General features: G+C 44.0%; 1 long non-coding RNA gene across 3 annotated transcripts; it reads left to right on the top strand.

The window, feature by feature from the left end:
• LOC147269689 (uncharacterized) lies at positions 1-6,215 on the top strand. Of its 3 annotated transcripts, XR_015111546.1 has the most exons (4): positions 1-283; positions 4,009-4,159; positions 5,832-5,927; positions 6,016-6,215. It is a non-coding gene; the product is annotated as an uncharacterized LOC147269689 (long non-coding RNA). The 3 variants fall into 3 exon arrangements; XR_015111540.1 differs by lacking the exon at positions 5,832-5,927 and having other exon boundaries at positions 6,019-6,215; XR_015111543.1 differs by lacking the exon at positions 5,832-5,927.
• Positions 6,216-13,364: the final 7,149 nt, after the last annotated feature.

The raw sequence follows: 13,364 nt of genomic DNA, 5'->3' as shown, positions 1-13,364 counted from the left end.
GTTGTTGCTGTGCCTGCCTCAACTTTGAGTAATTTCCTGTTTTATTTTGAAAATATTTTTTTAAACTTCCTGTCTCTGTTTGATTTTCCCACCAGTGTGATTGCTGGCTCCGCCCCTAACGTGTCTCAGGTGTGTCCAGTTAGTAATTGTTGGTCTGCTCTGTTTCCAGCCGTGCTGTTTGGTTTTCACCAGTTCTTTCCTGCTGTACTGGATTCTCTGGGGGTTAAACCTTTAGATTTGTTTGTCTTGATTTCCACAGATTGGATTCCTCCTGTTTTTATCTGTAAGTATTGATTGATAATTAAATATCTTTTTTTATTTTTTTTTATTTCTGCGCTTCCTGGTACCCCAGCAGCCTTTAGGCAAGAGGTGGGGTTCACCCTGGACAGGTCGCCAATCCATGGCAAGGCACAACAGAGACAAGACCAACACATAGAGACAGACAACCATTCACAGTCACACCTACAGTCAATTTAGAGTATCAGTCAGCCTCGTCCCCTCTTGATGTCTCTGGACTGTGTGAGGAAGCTGGAGTACCAAAGAGAACCCACACAGGAACAGGGAGAACATGGAGACTCCACACAGAAAGATCCTGTGCTGGAGTCGGGGCTCAAACCTGGAACCTTCTCGCTGTGAGGCAGCAGTGCCGACCACTGCACCACCGTGCCGGCCTCAGTTTATTTTGAAGGTGTTAATAAGAATTATTCTGGGGCCGAGCGCCACACCTGAGAGTAAACACCCTCTATGGCTTTCATCAGTTATTTCCAGTTGGCGCTAAAACACCCCCCTGAAAGGGAGTGGACTTAATTAGCATCATGGCTTCTGGTTGACACAAGACTGATTTAGGGTCAGATTAACACCATTGCTCTTAACTAGCACCGAGAGGTGTGACCATAAATCCTAGTTTGGGTGGCACTTGATGTCTCTCAGCTCCGGCGGGTTGGTCTCCTCCCTGCTGCCTGCCGGGGATGCAGGAGTCATTGTGTAATTAAGCTGGAGTTTAAATGAAGGCCACTTTAAAGAAGAAGGAAAAAAAAAAGGCGCATGTGGTGAATCAGAGACTTGTAATGAAATGCTTTACAAGTTCAGCGTCACAGTCCGAGGACTTAATTTATCGTTCACGGTCGGCGTGTGTATAATCTTGTTCAGTGTTACATCCCGGCGAAGAGCGCTGAAGCACAGATTCTATAACTGAACAAGACGAGAGCAGAAAAGCAGTTTCAACTCTGAAGAGGAGGTCGTGTTCGCCCTGTCAGCAGGGTGACATAAAAAAAAAAAAAAAAAGATTTTCTCCAATCTTAGTGGACAGAAAATGACCTGTTATTTTACACTTCGATGTAGCGTCCTCCTCACGTTACCTCCTCACAGATTTCGCCAGGCCAGCTCGTTGTTAGGAGTTTCAGGTAGTTTTTTTTAGTTTTTTTTTTTTTTAGCTCAAATCAAAGTGTTTGTGGATTACTGAGCACACGGCTGGATAAAGGAGACGTGGATTATACTGGATGATGCGCTTGAGAGTTTTAAACTTTTTTTTTTTTTTTTTTTTTTGGTGGTGGTGGTTTTGTTGCTGTTAGCCTCAAGTCGCAGCTAGCTAGAGCTACAAAAAAAGGTGACGCAGGAGGGAAGAGAACACCTCTGTGACCTCGAGTATTTGTTAGAACTTTACAGGCAAAATAAACTTTTTGGATGAGAAGTGGCTTCAACAGATGTATGTAGCAGCTTGTATAGCATCAGTGCAGCTCGTGACCCCGGAGACAGACGCACAGCCCACTGGCTGCTACGCTTGATGTCATCGCTGACCCGTTTGTTGAAAGGAAATGATCAGAATCCGACATACTTTGTTGATCTTTATTGTGGTCAGCAACCATTTGAACGTTATTGCCGCAGCTGTCCTGACGTGTTTTAAGTGCTCTGTAAAAGATTTAAACATCTTCCTGTTATGAAGAGTGGATTATTTTGGGGGGGGGGGGGGGGGGGCGGCGGCGGCAGCATTGTCGTAAAGATTTGCCAAGTCTTGTAGTAGCTGAGAGAGATTTCACTGTGGTTTTAAAGACGTTTGATAAATAAAAAGCAACACCTGCAAGCAATGATGCGATTGATGAGTACGATGAAGACGTATCAGCGAATCAGAGAGGAGGTCCTGGCAATATTCGCAGAGTCTTCGGTCAAGAATCTCTCTGCTGTCGTTAAAAAGAGACTCACCCAACCATGAAAATGTCAGCCAAGCAGAAATGCATCCAAAATGGCAGTATTATGCCTAAAACACAATTCCCCTGACATTTATGAGGCAAAAACATGTGACCTGAGCTTGTCAGGCATTGAAGGAGGAATTACACAACCCAGCCCAGCCCCCCAATTAAAAGAATTTAGAGTATCACGACTTTCAGAAATGATAAAAACATGATTACCACATTTGAGGAGCCTTTCCTCTGCCAAGCCTTTTGATGCTGCTGTATCCAACAGGCCTCAGCATATGTTGCTGTGTTGAGATGAAAAACAGTTCAGATATTTCAGCCATGCTGAGATTTATTTTTGTTAAACTGAATCCAAGAAAAAAAGGCATCTTGAGGTCATGATTTATTTATTTTTTTTTCTTAACCCTCCTTTGTGACTCTGGAATGCAGGGAGAACCAGCCACGTATAATTAGCTCGACGTCAACGTGGCGGCAGCAAAACTGCCCCCCCCCCCCCCAAAAAAAGTTAAACTCTCGGGCACATCGTCTCCTGACATCAACATCTTCTCTACCCAGCTGCATGCTCAGAAATTCACTTTGATTTGAACTAAAGTCCAACTGTGACACTTCTAGTTCGGCACTATCGCGAACAAGTGGGCTGGAAGCTCAAATCCAAAACGTTTATGGATTGTGGGGGAATCCAGCTGGATAGAGACATGGATTACAGCGGACGATGTGGCTCGAGAAGACTGGAAACGGACGTTTTTGGCCAGTTGTGGTGGTGGTCACAGTCAGTCGGCATTAGCTTCAAGCTAACACGTGGCTGGCTCTTTCTGCACTCTGGAGTGTCAAAGAAGCAACGCAGGAGGGAAAAATGTATTTGTGAGCTCAAGACAGAATTTGTGAGAACTTAAAAGGCAAAACGCACCTTTCGGGTGGTTTTCTGTAACTTGACTCTGCTGCAGTGACACCAGCCCTGTTCAGTAGCTTCTTCTTTGCTCCGAAAAGCAAAAAAACACCAGCGTGTCGTGTCTGTAATCACCACACCCATCCCTTCACATAATGCAAGCAGGCCTTGCTTGCTCACCACATGTGGGTGCGGATTACAGTAAACTTTTGCACCCAGGACTGTTCCTGAGAGAATGCATGCAATATCTGTTGTGGTCAGAAGTAAGTGAGGAATGATTTAAAAAAACAAAAACAAAAACAAAAAAACATTCCAGGTTTGTAGTAAAAATGACAAGTCATCCACAAATTCCTTTTTATGTGTTATATGTGTTTTCAGTTTAATAAATAATCCTAATATGTCATGAAACTCAACTAAATTCAGTGTAAATATCAGTGATTTGTCGCATAAAACACTGAAAGGGACATTTCTCACGATGGGCAGGCGCATGAGCACTCAGTCCAAATTTCTCTCAAACGACGACACACTTTGGCGTAAAATAAGAAAAAGGCCTTATTCTGGAATTGCTGCTTCTTCAAAGAAGCCTCCTCCTTCAACGGAGAAGCTGGCATGACCTTGTTTCCTTGGGAGTACTAGATACAGAAAGCTGGAGGGGCTGTGTGAGGAAGAGGAGGGGTGGAGGAAGGAGGTGTGGGTGGGGGCATAGTGGAAGAGGTGGGGTAACTTCAAAACCCACATCAAAAGGAATAAATAATTGTTTCTGCTGTTTTTGTTGTTGTGATACGGATCGGCGAAGCAGCAAGTGGCGAGCAGGAAGCTTTGATTTGAGGCAGCCTTCCTGAAGAGGGCTCCTTCTGTCGGCAGCTGAGCAGAGAGAAGCAGGACGTGCTGATTAAAGTCCTGTTTGTTTTAATCTTTTCTTTTGCCCAGGGGAGGCCCACAGAGAGGGAGGGATCCTGCTGGGGGGTGAGATGATTCCCTCCTCTGAGGACTGATTCTGTCTCCCTTTGCGTCCTGTAAAGGAGGCGATGTGTGCAGCATCCAGACGTATGGAGAGGAGCACGGGTGAAGGGTGGAGAAGGTCTGGACCAGAGTGGGTTGGTTTTACAGGATATAGCTGGAGGTCTCAGGTCAAAGGGAATAACGCATCAGGATGAATCATGCGCGTGAGCAGACAGCTAAACTGCATCTCCGTCGTTAAAGACTTAACGACACACCGTCATTCCAAACCTGATGTTTCAATCGCCTCTCCCCGTCTTTTTCCTCTTTTGCTCAAATCTGATCTCATAATTAACTCTAACGCTTGAAATGACCAAAACCTCTTAACACTCCATTACAGAAACAATACAAACAGAAAACCAATCAGGGTCCTTTTGTGGCGGATACTGGATCCTGCTGTCATGCTGGTATGACAGTGCAGCACTCTGGACAGCAGTCGGTGGTGGTGGTGGCCTCTTTAAATGAAATTTACTGCAGGAAAATGAGACAGTTAACTTCGGGTTAGGTTTAAGATTTGGATGGGAGGCACAGGAAGATTTTTTGGTTAATTCTCTGAAACTGAAGAGCTTTAAATGTGACACGAATGGGACACAAAACCACCTCCCACTGAAAAATATTTAGGAATGAAAAAACACTCGGTGACCTGCGACCTCCCATTGCATGTTAAGACAAGTAATGTACTAAAACTACGTGGGATGGGATCGCAGGAACACAGTCGGTTGCGTTGGAGCTGCTTAGCGTGTGTCTGAAATGTCGCACCCATCACATCAACTCCAGAGGCAGCTTGAAATGAAGACATGGGCGGAGCCTGCGTAAGCAATTTCATTGAAGCTCCTTGTGATGCGTTTGGGGGCGTTGCATCTGAACGGTTCGCTGAATCACATAACTACAGTGAAAGCCAGCCCACATTGAAACAACTAGGTTTCCTGATTTCCCAGTTTGAGGGTCGTTAGGTTACCAAGAAACTTAAATGCCCCGAAAAAGTTAGTTTTCCACAATAAGGGCCCTTTAAAATCTGACCTCCTGACCCTAAAACCAGGGCTTAAACCTCAAACAGCTATTTAAAGCTGTGAGGTCCTGTTTTTTGGTCACCTGGGACACAAGTATGGTGGGCTGTTTCGAACCCACACAAGCGCACTCTGCGGTACGTGCCAATTTTATATCATTTAAACTCAACACTTTCAGAATAAAAGCCTAATATTTGAATTGACCAGACTTAACCTCAGACGAGACAGAATTCATGAAGCAGCTACAGTGTATCAAGCAGCAACACAATGTGCATGCAGTGACATTATTGCTAAACATCAGTAACAAAAGTTGCACTCATTCTCTGTCCCCAGACTTCTCATCTTGAGTATTTGCACTGATTTTTATCAACTGATGTGACACCGATGCTTTGATTCTGACAGAAACCCAGTATTGGAAAAAGTGTCATCAGAATTGCTGAAAGAAGGAAATAGAGTTGCTGAAGCGCACATTGCTTGAAGCCCTTTATGCAGTTATTCAAACAAAGTTGTCTCATTGGATCTTATCGACATATGACGAAACAAAGGGAGGCAGCGTTTTCTTTCCCTGACAGTAAACAGCAGCTCTGTCCACAGGCCTGTCAGTGTTAGAGACAGAGCTCGTTAGGAGCTGACATCAAACGCTTATGGAGACTGATGATTTAAATATTGAATCGACTAGCGGCAGCGGCAGCCAGACAGGGGAGAGCTGGTATGTGCTGACACTAAGACAGATGTATATTTTAGCAGCCGTTTCCCCACTAAACTGCCTAATGGCCTTAGGGATGAGGCAGATGAAAGTCAGACCTGCAGATCTGCTGGGACGTCTCCGGGGTTTCATGTACTGTAAGTGGCAAATACCCCATCACCCTCCCTCCTCAGCCGTCCTCTGTCCCTGCCCCCCAGTCCCCGTTACATGCTGCTTTTCTCTCAGTAGGATCAGAGGAGAGGTTCCCCAAACGGAGGCCCCTCGCCAGGCTCCAGGCAGCGGGGACACTAACAAGCTCTAATGATCTCCAGCCAGGCTTGTCGCTCTGCTCTTCCTCCACTCGCCCACACCACGACCCACAGAACAGGCCTCCAGACAGATATGGATGCAGATTTCTTTACACCTACCTCTTGATGTGCTGCTAATAAATGCGCATGAAAGACTGTAATGATGAATGGTTGGTAAAAGAAACCCTCAATGACCCTTTTTCCTCTCTGCACTTCTGTTGTGCAGACGTTTGTTGGCATTACTGCTCTCCAAGAGGAGACCAGATGTGAGGCACTGGTGGGATTGGAGATAATTGCAAACTTGTTTGCGCCTGCTTCTTATCTTGATGGGTCCGTGCATATCTTTCAAAGACCAAAGAAGAAGAGAAAATGCCTCCCACGTCACTGCGACCGAACGACCGGGGAGCTACAAGGTCATTTTGAGCTGCATGGATCTTGAACTGCTAGCCAGTAGGTCCACCTCAAAACAACTTCACATTGTTTAAATGCAGTTGTTGGCAGGTCACGCTGCATTTTTGAGTTCATTGTCTTGACATAATGACATTGCGTTGAGATATTTTCAGTGCAGCTACAATGTGGTTTCATGGGATATAATTTTTCCGTCATCTACATCAGCAACATTAATCATTTTGGCGCTGGTGTTGAACAGAGTCGAAAAACAAAGACCTTTTCGAGGCTTTTATTTCGGCAACAACAGACATATTTCCATAATAAAACCTTTGACTGCAGCTACAGATGTTTGAGGGTTGGAGCAAGAAAAATATCAACCACGTGTCCCAAAATTTGAAGAAATGATCAACACAATTGCAAAAATCCATGAATGGAAAGAGTGAGGGAATTCACTCAGCTTCATGAAGTCGACAAGCATGAGATCTTTTCAGTTCCACGACCTGCTCTTGCTAAAGTAACCGCTAGTTCTATATTTTGGTTAAGCATCCTCAGAAAAGTTGAAAACCGTCAGCCTAGTCTGGCGGTGCATCCGCTGGTCACTGTCCACTAACGCTGGCGTCTGAGCCTCTGAGTTGGTCTGTTCTATGCGTGTGTAACCCAACCTACACTCTTAGCGGCCAGTAGTGCACGCTTGTTCATCACTGTAAAGATTAAGAAGGCGAAGGGTTGACATTCAGAAAGATGATGGCAACTGACAACCAGCAAGTATTTATTGCTTTTAGCTGAACAAGATGGAAGAATGGGGGGGGGGGGGGGGATATAATGTGTGACTGATGAATGGAAAAAGGACCAGGACAGCACCAGCAACAGCGTCGGTCCAAATAAAACCAAACCTCAGGCATCTGCGTGTATCATAATGTGCAGACAATTCACCAGATGCTTCTTATAGTCCAGCGCCATGATTGAGTTTAGGTTCAGCGTCGGGATGTATTGCGTCCAGTCTGTCCGTGAGGTCTGACAGACAAGGCCTCAGAGAGAGAGAGAGAGAGACGCACTGTAGATGAACGCTTCAGGCGTGTGGAAGTGTTTTCTCTAAATATGAGGGGGATGTTCGCATGTGTGGTTAAACAACATTGAATCATATTAAAACAACAAAAAAAAAAGTGAAATGGTGACTTTTCACTTGAAAGAATATATTTAAAACCCGAATAATGATAAATGGCTACCGACACAGGGCCCTTTCCTCAATGCACGGTTTAGTTCAAGTCAGTGCTGTCCTCTTTTGTTGTGGAGTACATTCTGCTCAGGGAGTAATGAGCATGAGGCGATCAGACAGCAAAGCTGGTTCTGCCCTCTGAAGTTTGTGCCAGAAATGCACATCCTCGTTAGACTGGTCCACAGCTACTCGGAACAGAAAGTTCCCAACTTTGGTTATTATGAGCCATTGTGTTTGCATCACTCTCTAACCCCTAAACCTTCAAGTGTATAATTGAGTCGTTACAGAATGTTTTCATTAAGTCAGAAGTTGCTGTCCAGTCAGGGCAAGCAGTATGTCTCTGCTTTCAGCTTAGTGTACTTCAAAGTTCTCTTGAAACTTAGCTCTGTGTTTATTTCTGTCAGTCTTGAAGTCTGTGTAATCAGAGGGGAACTGACTTGAAGGTCTTTACGGGTCCACTTTGAAATAGATCAGTACCCGCTTACATCCATCCTCACTGGATATGAGAGGTGTGGACATAAATTTCGCATTGGACAGTGGATCAAATGAATATGAAATTTCAACATTTTGATCTAAGCACTGAGAGCGGATAAAAGGCACAGTCCAAAGCGCATCTGAAAAAGGAGCTTACATTTTCTATAATATTAAACCTAAGTCAGCCTTTGATCTTTTAATCCTGCGCTCATAAGGTTGTGAGATAAGCAGGCATGACTAACGTCTCTTTCTAATAGTCAAGAAAGAGCAGAGCCCATATAATGAGCTATTTTACTCCTTTTGAAGACAAATTGGACTGAAATTCCACATTTAATGGATCTTCCATTCATGACATGCCTTTCAAAGTCAAAGGAGATGGTCAGTCACTCCGTGTGAGTACCTGGCTTTGTTTTTCACACCGGGTGTCCGATCTGCTTGTTGCTATCTTTACGCTGGGATCATTGACATGTCTTTCTTCGTCAGATGTTGTCACTTAAGGTTTATATAAACAAAGCAGAGAGCAGCACCCTGATGGCCCCGTTCTGATCCGACACAGACATGATAAAAATCAGAAGTGGACAGACATTTACACCATTTACACTTGACACTAGAATGTTGCATCCTCGCTCCACATGCTAATAAAAACATCTGCTATTTCAGTTTTCCTAATTTAGAGGAGTTTAAATGCTGGCAGGCACCAATGCCCTTCCGATATCTGCAGGAACGTCAAATGCGTTTCGAGGGCAGCATCACAACACGTGGATCAACCGTCTCAGCAGGTTTCAAGTCATGTGTCGGACCCGCCAATGGGTCGGACCAGTGAGCACCCTTTAGATACGGCTGTGGTGCTTACATGAGAACTGGAGAGTATTTGAACGCAGGTTGCGAGTATGTCACCTTTGACTTCATCCTGTAGGTTGTATTTGGTCCAAAATGGCTGCAGGGTTAGTTTGCAAAAACAGGAGGTTCCTCTCTTGGACTTCTGTTGTCTTGGTGACGAAGAGGAAAACACTTTTGAGTCAGGAAACACGTTTATACATTCATGTTATTCCTTCATCCCTTCAATTATTCACCAAAATTACCCAATAGACCTGTTGTGCTGCAAAATCTTTGTGTAAACTTGTGTTCAGTGTGTGGGATGCTACTAACTTGCTTGAGTTTGTTGTTGATTTGCGAAGTGAGGAATTAAAAACAGCAGCATGCAATAATTAGCTGAAATAATTGCAAGATTATACCTGCAATGTTTTTTTTTCCAGTAAACTAGACTAAACACACACACACACACACATACACCGCTCTTTTGAACCTTGTGTTTTTTCCATCTGCTGTTCAGATGGATTGTAAAAGTCTGGAGGAAGTTTGGGGAAGTTGAACAGGTGCACTCTCTTCTTTCTCCAGTGATTTTCTTGCTACTACTTGATCTGACCACCAGTCATAGCTGGGGCTGGATTTTCCAAACCACTTGTTCTCTAACATTTAGATGAGCTGTACCATGAATCTACCAAGCCACAATTTAGAAATTGAATTGAAACAATAACGCAGATCTATTATCAACTTGTAAAATTCTAGTCTGTGCCTGAGCACCTGCCCTGTAGCTCTGAACTTTTTTTTTTTTTTTTTTAAATTGTGATCCCTTTGGACATGAAACCTAAATTGTAATTTTGATCTCTGACCTGTTAAAAGCACAAAACCTCGACCTGGTTAACCTTTGCGAGGCCTAGCAAGTCACCTACTTCCCCTCCTCTCAGTCTAATCACTTCTGGAGATTAGAGCCTGTGCGCTAACTTCAGCTTGGTTGTAGTTTAGCCTCCCATGGGCTGTGCTGAACCTTTATTTGGGTGACAGTCATTCCCATGGCTCTCTTTCTTGCCGTTTCACGAGCAGACAAAGTTATTTAAATCGCTCTAATACTGTCATCTCATATTCTCTTTGCCCCGTTGTTATGCAACTGCATGGACTCAGATGTAAAAGGCACTATGCATTACCTCTTTTCACTTATCTTGCCTTCTCTGCAGTCAAATTACTGTCCAGATATGTGATGGGTGTTGAACAAAGGCTAATTTGTTTAAAGGCTGGTCCTCAGGATGAAGCGCACCACAGTGCTATATTCATATATTACATTTGCGTTTTTACACTTCAGACGGCCGCTCTGTCATGTGGCCGTTTTCATCTCCGCTTTTGATGCTGGTTAAAGGGGAATGCAGTCATTGTCCTCTGTGGCCCGCAGGCATGTTGTGAACTATGGCGAGTGAGTCAATGGAGAGTCGGGGGCCGGTTAAATGTCAGGCGCACACGGCCACGCTCACATAGCTTAATGCAGGCCTGTGTCTGGCCCTTGTCCTCGGCCCCCTCCAACTCTGTGTGTCTTTATCCCTCTGTCTCCAGCCTCTCCCTCTGTCTCAGATGTACATGCCATCTGGCCTGGCTTCACATCTGTGGATGTCCTGTCTACAAAGGCCGGACAGCAACGCTCTTTATGCAGCGACTCTTTGCGCTCTGTGGCACCTGCCATGGCTTAAATCGCTTTGCAGATGCAAAAGAGGCAAGTCCATTAATAGTGTCCACCACTTAACATCGCATTTTCTAAAGCGTTTGCTGGAATACCATTTCAGAGCCACAAGCCAAAAATGCAGCTTTCGCTTTGAAAGTCTCTCTAAAGCAGAAGGACATTTGTAGATCAGTCAGCCACCTGAACAGCCATAGAACTCACATTGCAGTGTCAAACATTTCCTGAAAAACAACACGAGACAGCAAATATCAAATCCGATCTCATATAAATATAAAAAAAAAAAAAAAGACCACTGCCTGTTAACACCCTCATGGGGTGGATTAGCATCTCTTTAAAATTGTGCCATAGCAGCACAAAAACAAAGGCAATAGAAAGTCGGTTAGAATCTCTGGTTCTGTTTCTGAAGTGAACTTTATGATGATGATGTTGAGTGATACCAGCTTATTCAAATGACATTCACTGATTAAAAGCAATGTTTTATGAAATGTCAGTATAGTGAAGATCAGGTTTAGGCGTAAACCAGACCAATCAGGTCAGGAAATCATTTGTGGTTGGGGGTAAACTGGGCGTACGCTGTACAATCTGCGTCGATATTTTTGAGCTGTATGACTCACTTTGAAGTCTGTCTGTATTTTCAGCTTCATTGGATGTCGTTTGCAGGGTATGGGGGGACACGAGGACCGATCACAGCCCAATCAGCTGCTCGTGAGAGGCTGCACGATTGAATTTCAGATGGAAGAAATTGTACTTGGCCGACTCCTTCTCCTCGACAGTGGAAGTCGAGCCTCAACCCGTTTCCACTGATACAAAGTGGCAGATAACATGTGAAAGCGCTACAACAACAGCGTGTGTCGTGGGACGCCGACCTGCGGCTGCAGCACATCTGTTTGTGTATTTCGTGACGTGAACGAGAAAAACAATCACTATAAACACCTGTTCTTCAAACAAATACAATGTCTTCTTAAGTGATTCCTCATTTCCTTTTTCTTCCAGGAGCAAAATAACATCTTTAGGGCTTTCAAACTAAGCTGTATTGACAATGGTATAATACGTGTTTGTTTGTTTTTTTACAGGTCTTTGCGTGCAAAAGGTGTAAGCAGGTGAATCTTGAGCTTCTGCTTTACGTCACAAACCATCTAGTCGTACAGTTTTAGGTGGAATTAAACAATGGTTCTGAGAAGCTTTAAAGGGACAGTTCACCCAAAAGGGAAAATTCATACTCACCTTCATGCCGATGAAGTGAGAAGGGCTGAAGTTTTGTTTTTTGTTTTTTTAGTTCAGAAAACACTGTTGGAATTTCACAGGAAAAGGCATTGTTGCAATCTTTTTAAACAGCTGAGGCGAATTGTGACCTAATTTCAAATGTAGAAAAATCTATAACTAACAGTAAAATGCCTCCACGCTGCTCATCGGAGCTGCTCAGAGTATCCTGAAGCTTCGAGATGCCATGTTTGGAAAAATTGTCCCTGCTATGTCTCAGGCACGTTCTCCAAACAACGTAGCATTTCAAGGGTGAGAAGATAATAACTGATAATTCCTTTTTTTGGGTGAACCATCTCTTTAAAGTTGTAAAATGCAGTGCTGTGACGGGACTCAAACACCCGTCTCCCATTAGCAACAGAAACCACTTGACTAAGGTTTGGAAAACGCTGTCAGTCGAGCTAAAGCTGTGAACCGTGGTGGCTTGAACACTTGTCTACTGCTGCAAGGTCTGGTGTTCATTGCCCATGTTTTAGCAACAGTAACCACCAACCATCACATGATGTTGTTGAACCAGGGTATTTGCGTGTCTTCCGTGAAAAGGGATCCTCATTGCCTGAGTTATGTTGCCATTGTGTCCATGGTGCTGCCAACACATTTCGTGCCACCGACACACACACACACACACACACACACACACACACACGCACTGTGGAGTTGAGATGTTGTAGCGTTTTCTGTTTAATCACCCTGTAATACAAACAGCAACTAATTTGAACTCTTTGCGTGGTATTTATCAAAATAGACTCAAATCTTCCATCTTCTTCAGTCAGGATTTGATCATCCGCTAATATTCTTGGTCTTAAAGTGGGGACATTAATGCAAAGTCTGACTAATATTCTCCGAGTTTGGCCTTGGTAACACTTTGCTCCACATATGTGTTCAATATGGGATCAGTCACAGTGAGTGCGTGCGTATCGGGAGGGCTGAAAAACCACGTGCCGTGGATTCTCTCCACTGGGACACGTGAGTAGACATTTGATTCGTTATACAACGCTACAATACCCGACTTGGACCGTTTCATGTGTCTGTTCTAGGAATGCGTCTCAGTCAAGACGTCTTTGCTGAAAACCAGTGTCAGACAGCATGATTTCCACAGAAATGTATTTTTAGGTTTTGTGTCCTGGTTTAAACTGTGCATCAAAAGAAGAGCACACTCAAGAGAATGTTTTAATCACTGGATGTTTTGACGTGTACAAAGCGCTCCAGATACCAGAGCCCATCGTTTTTAAGATCCAATTAAAAGCCCAAACATTTTTTTGTTTTTCAACAGTTGAGAATTGAAAGCGCGGCCACATTGCTTCCTTCTCCTCTATTATGATTGTCAGAGCTTTAAAAGTCTCACAGATAACACTAGAAAGCATGAATAACTTTATACAACTGATGCACGTAAACCTTTCATCTGCCAATTATGGAGCGGTGGTTGAATATCGCATTT

The sequence above is a fragment of the Aulostomus chinensis genome, chromosome 2 (assembly GCF_037954235.1).
Source record: "Aulostomus chinensis isolate RoL2024-O1b breed Wild chromosome 2, RoL_Achi_v1.0, whole genome shotgun sequence".
NCBI classification, from domain to species: Eukaryota; Metazoa; Chordata; class Actinopteri; order Syngnathiformes; family Aulostomidae; genus Aulostomus; species Aulostomus chinensis.
The sequence above is the reverse complement of the archived record's forward strand: the minus strand, read 5'-3'. Positions and strand labels throughout refer to the sequence as shown.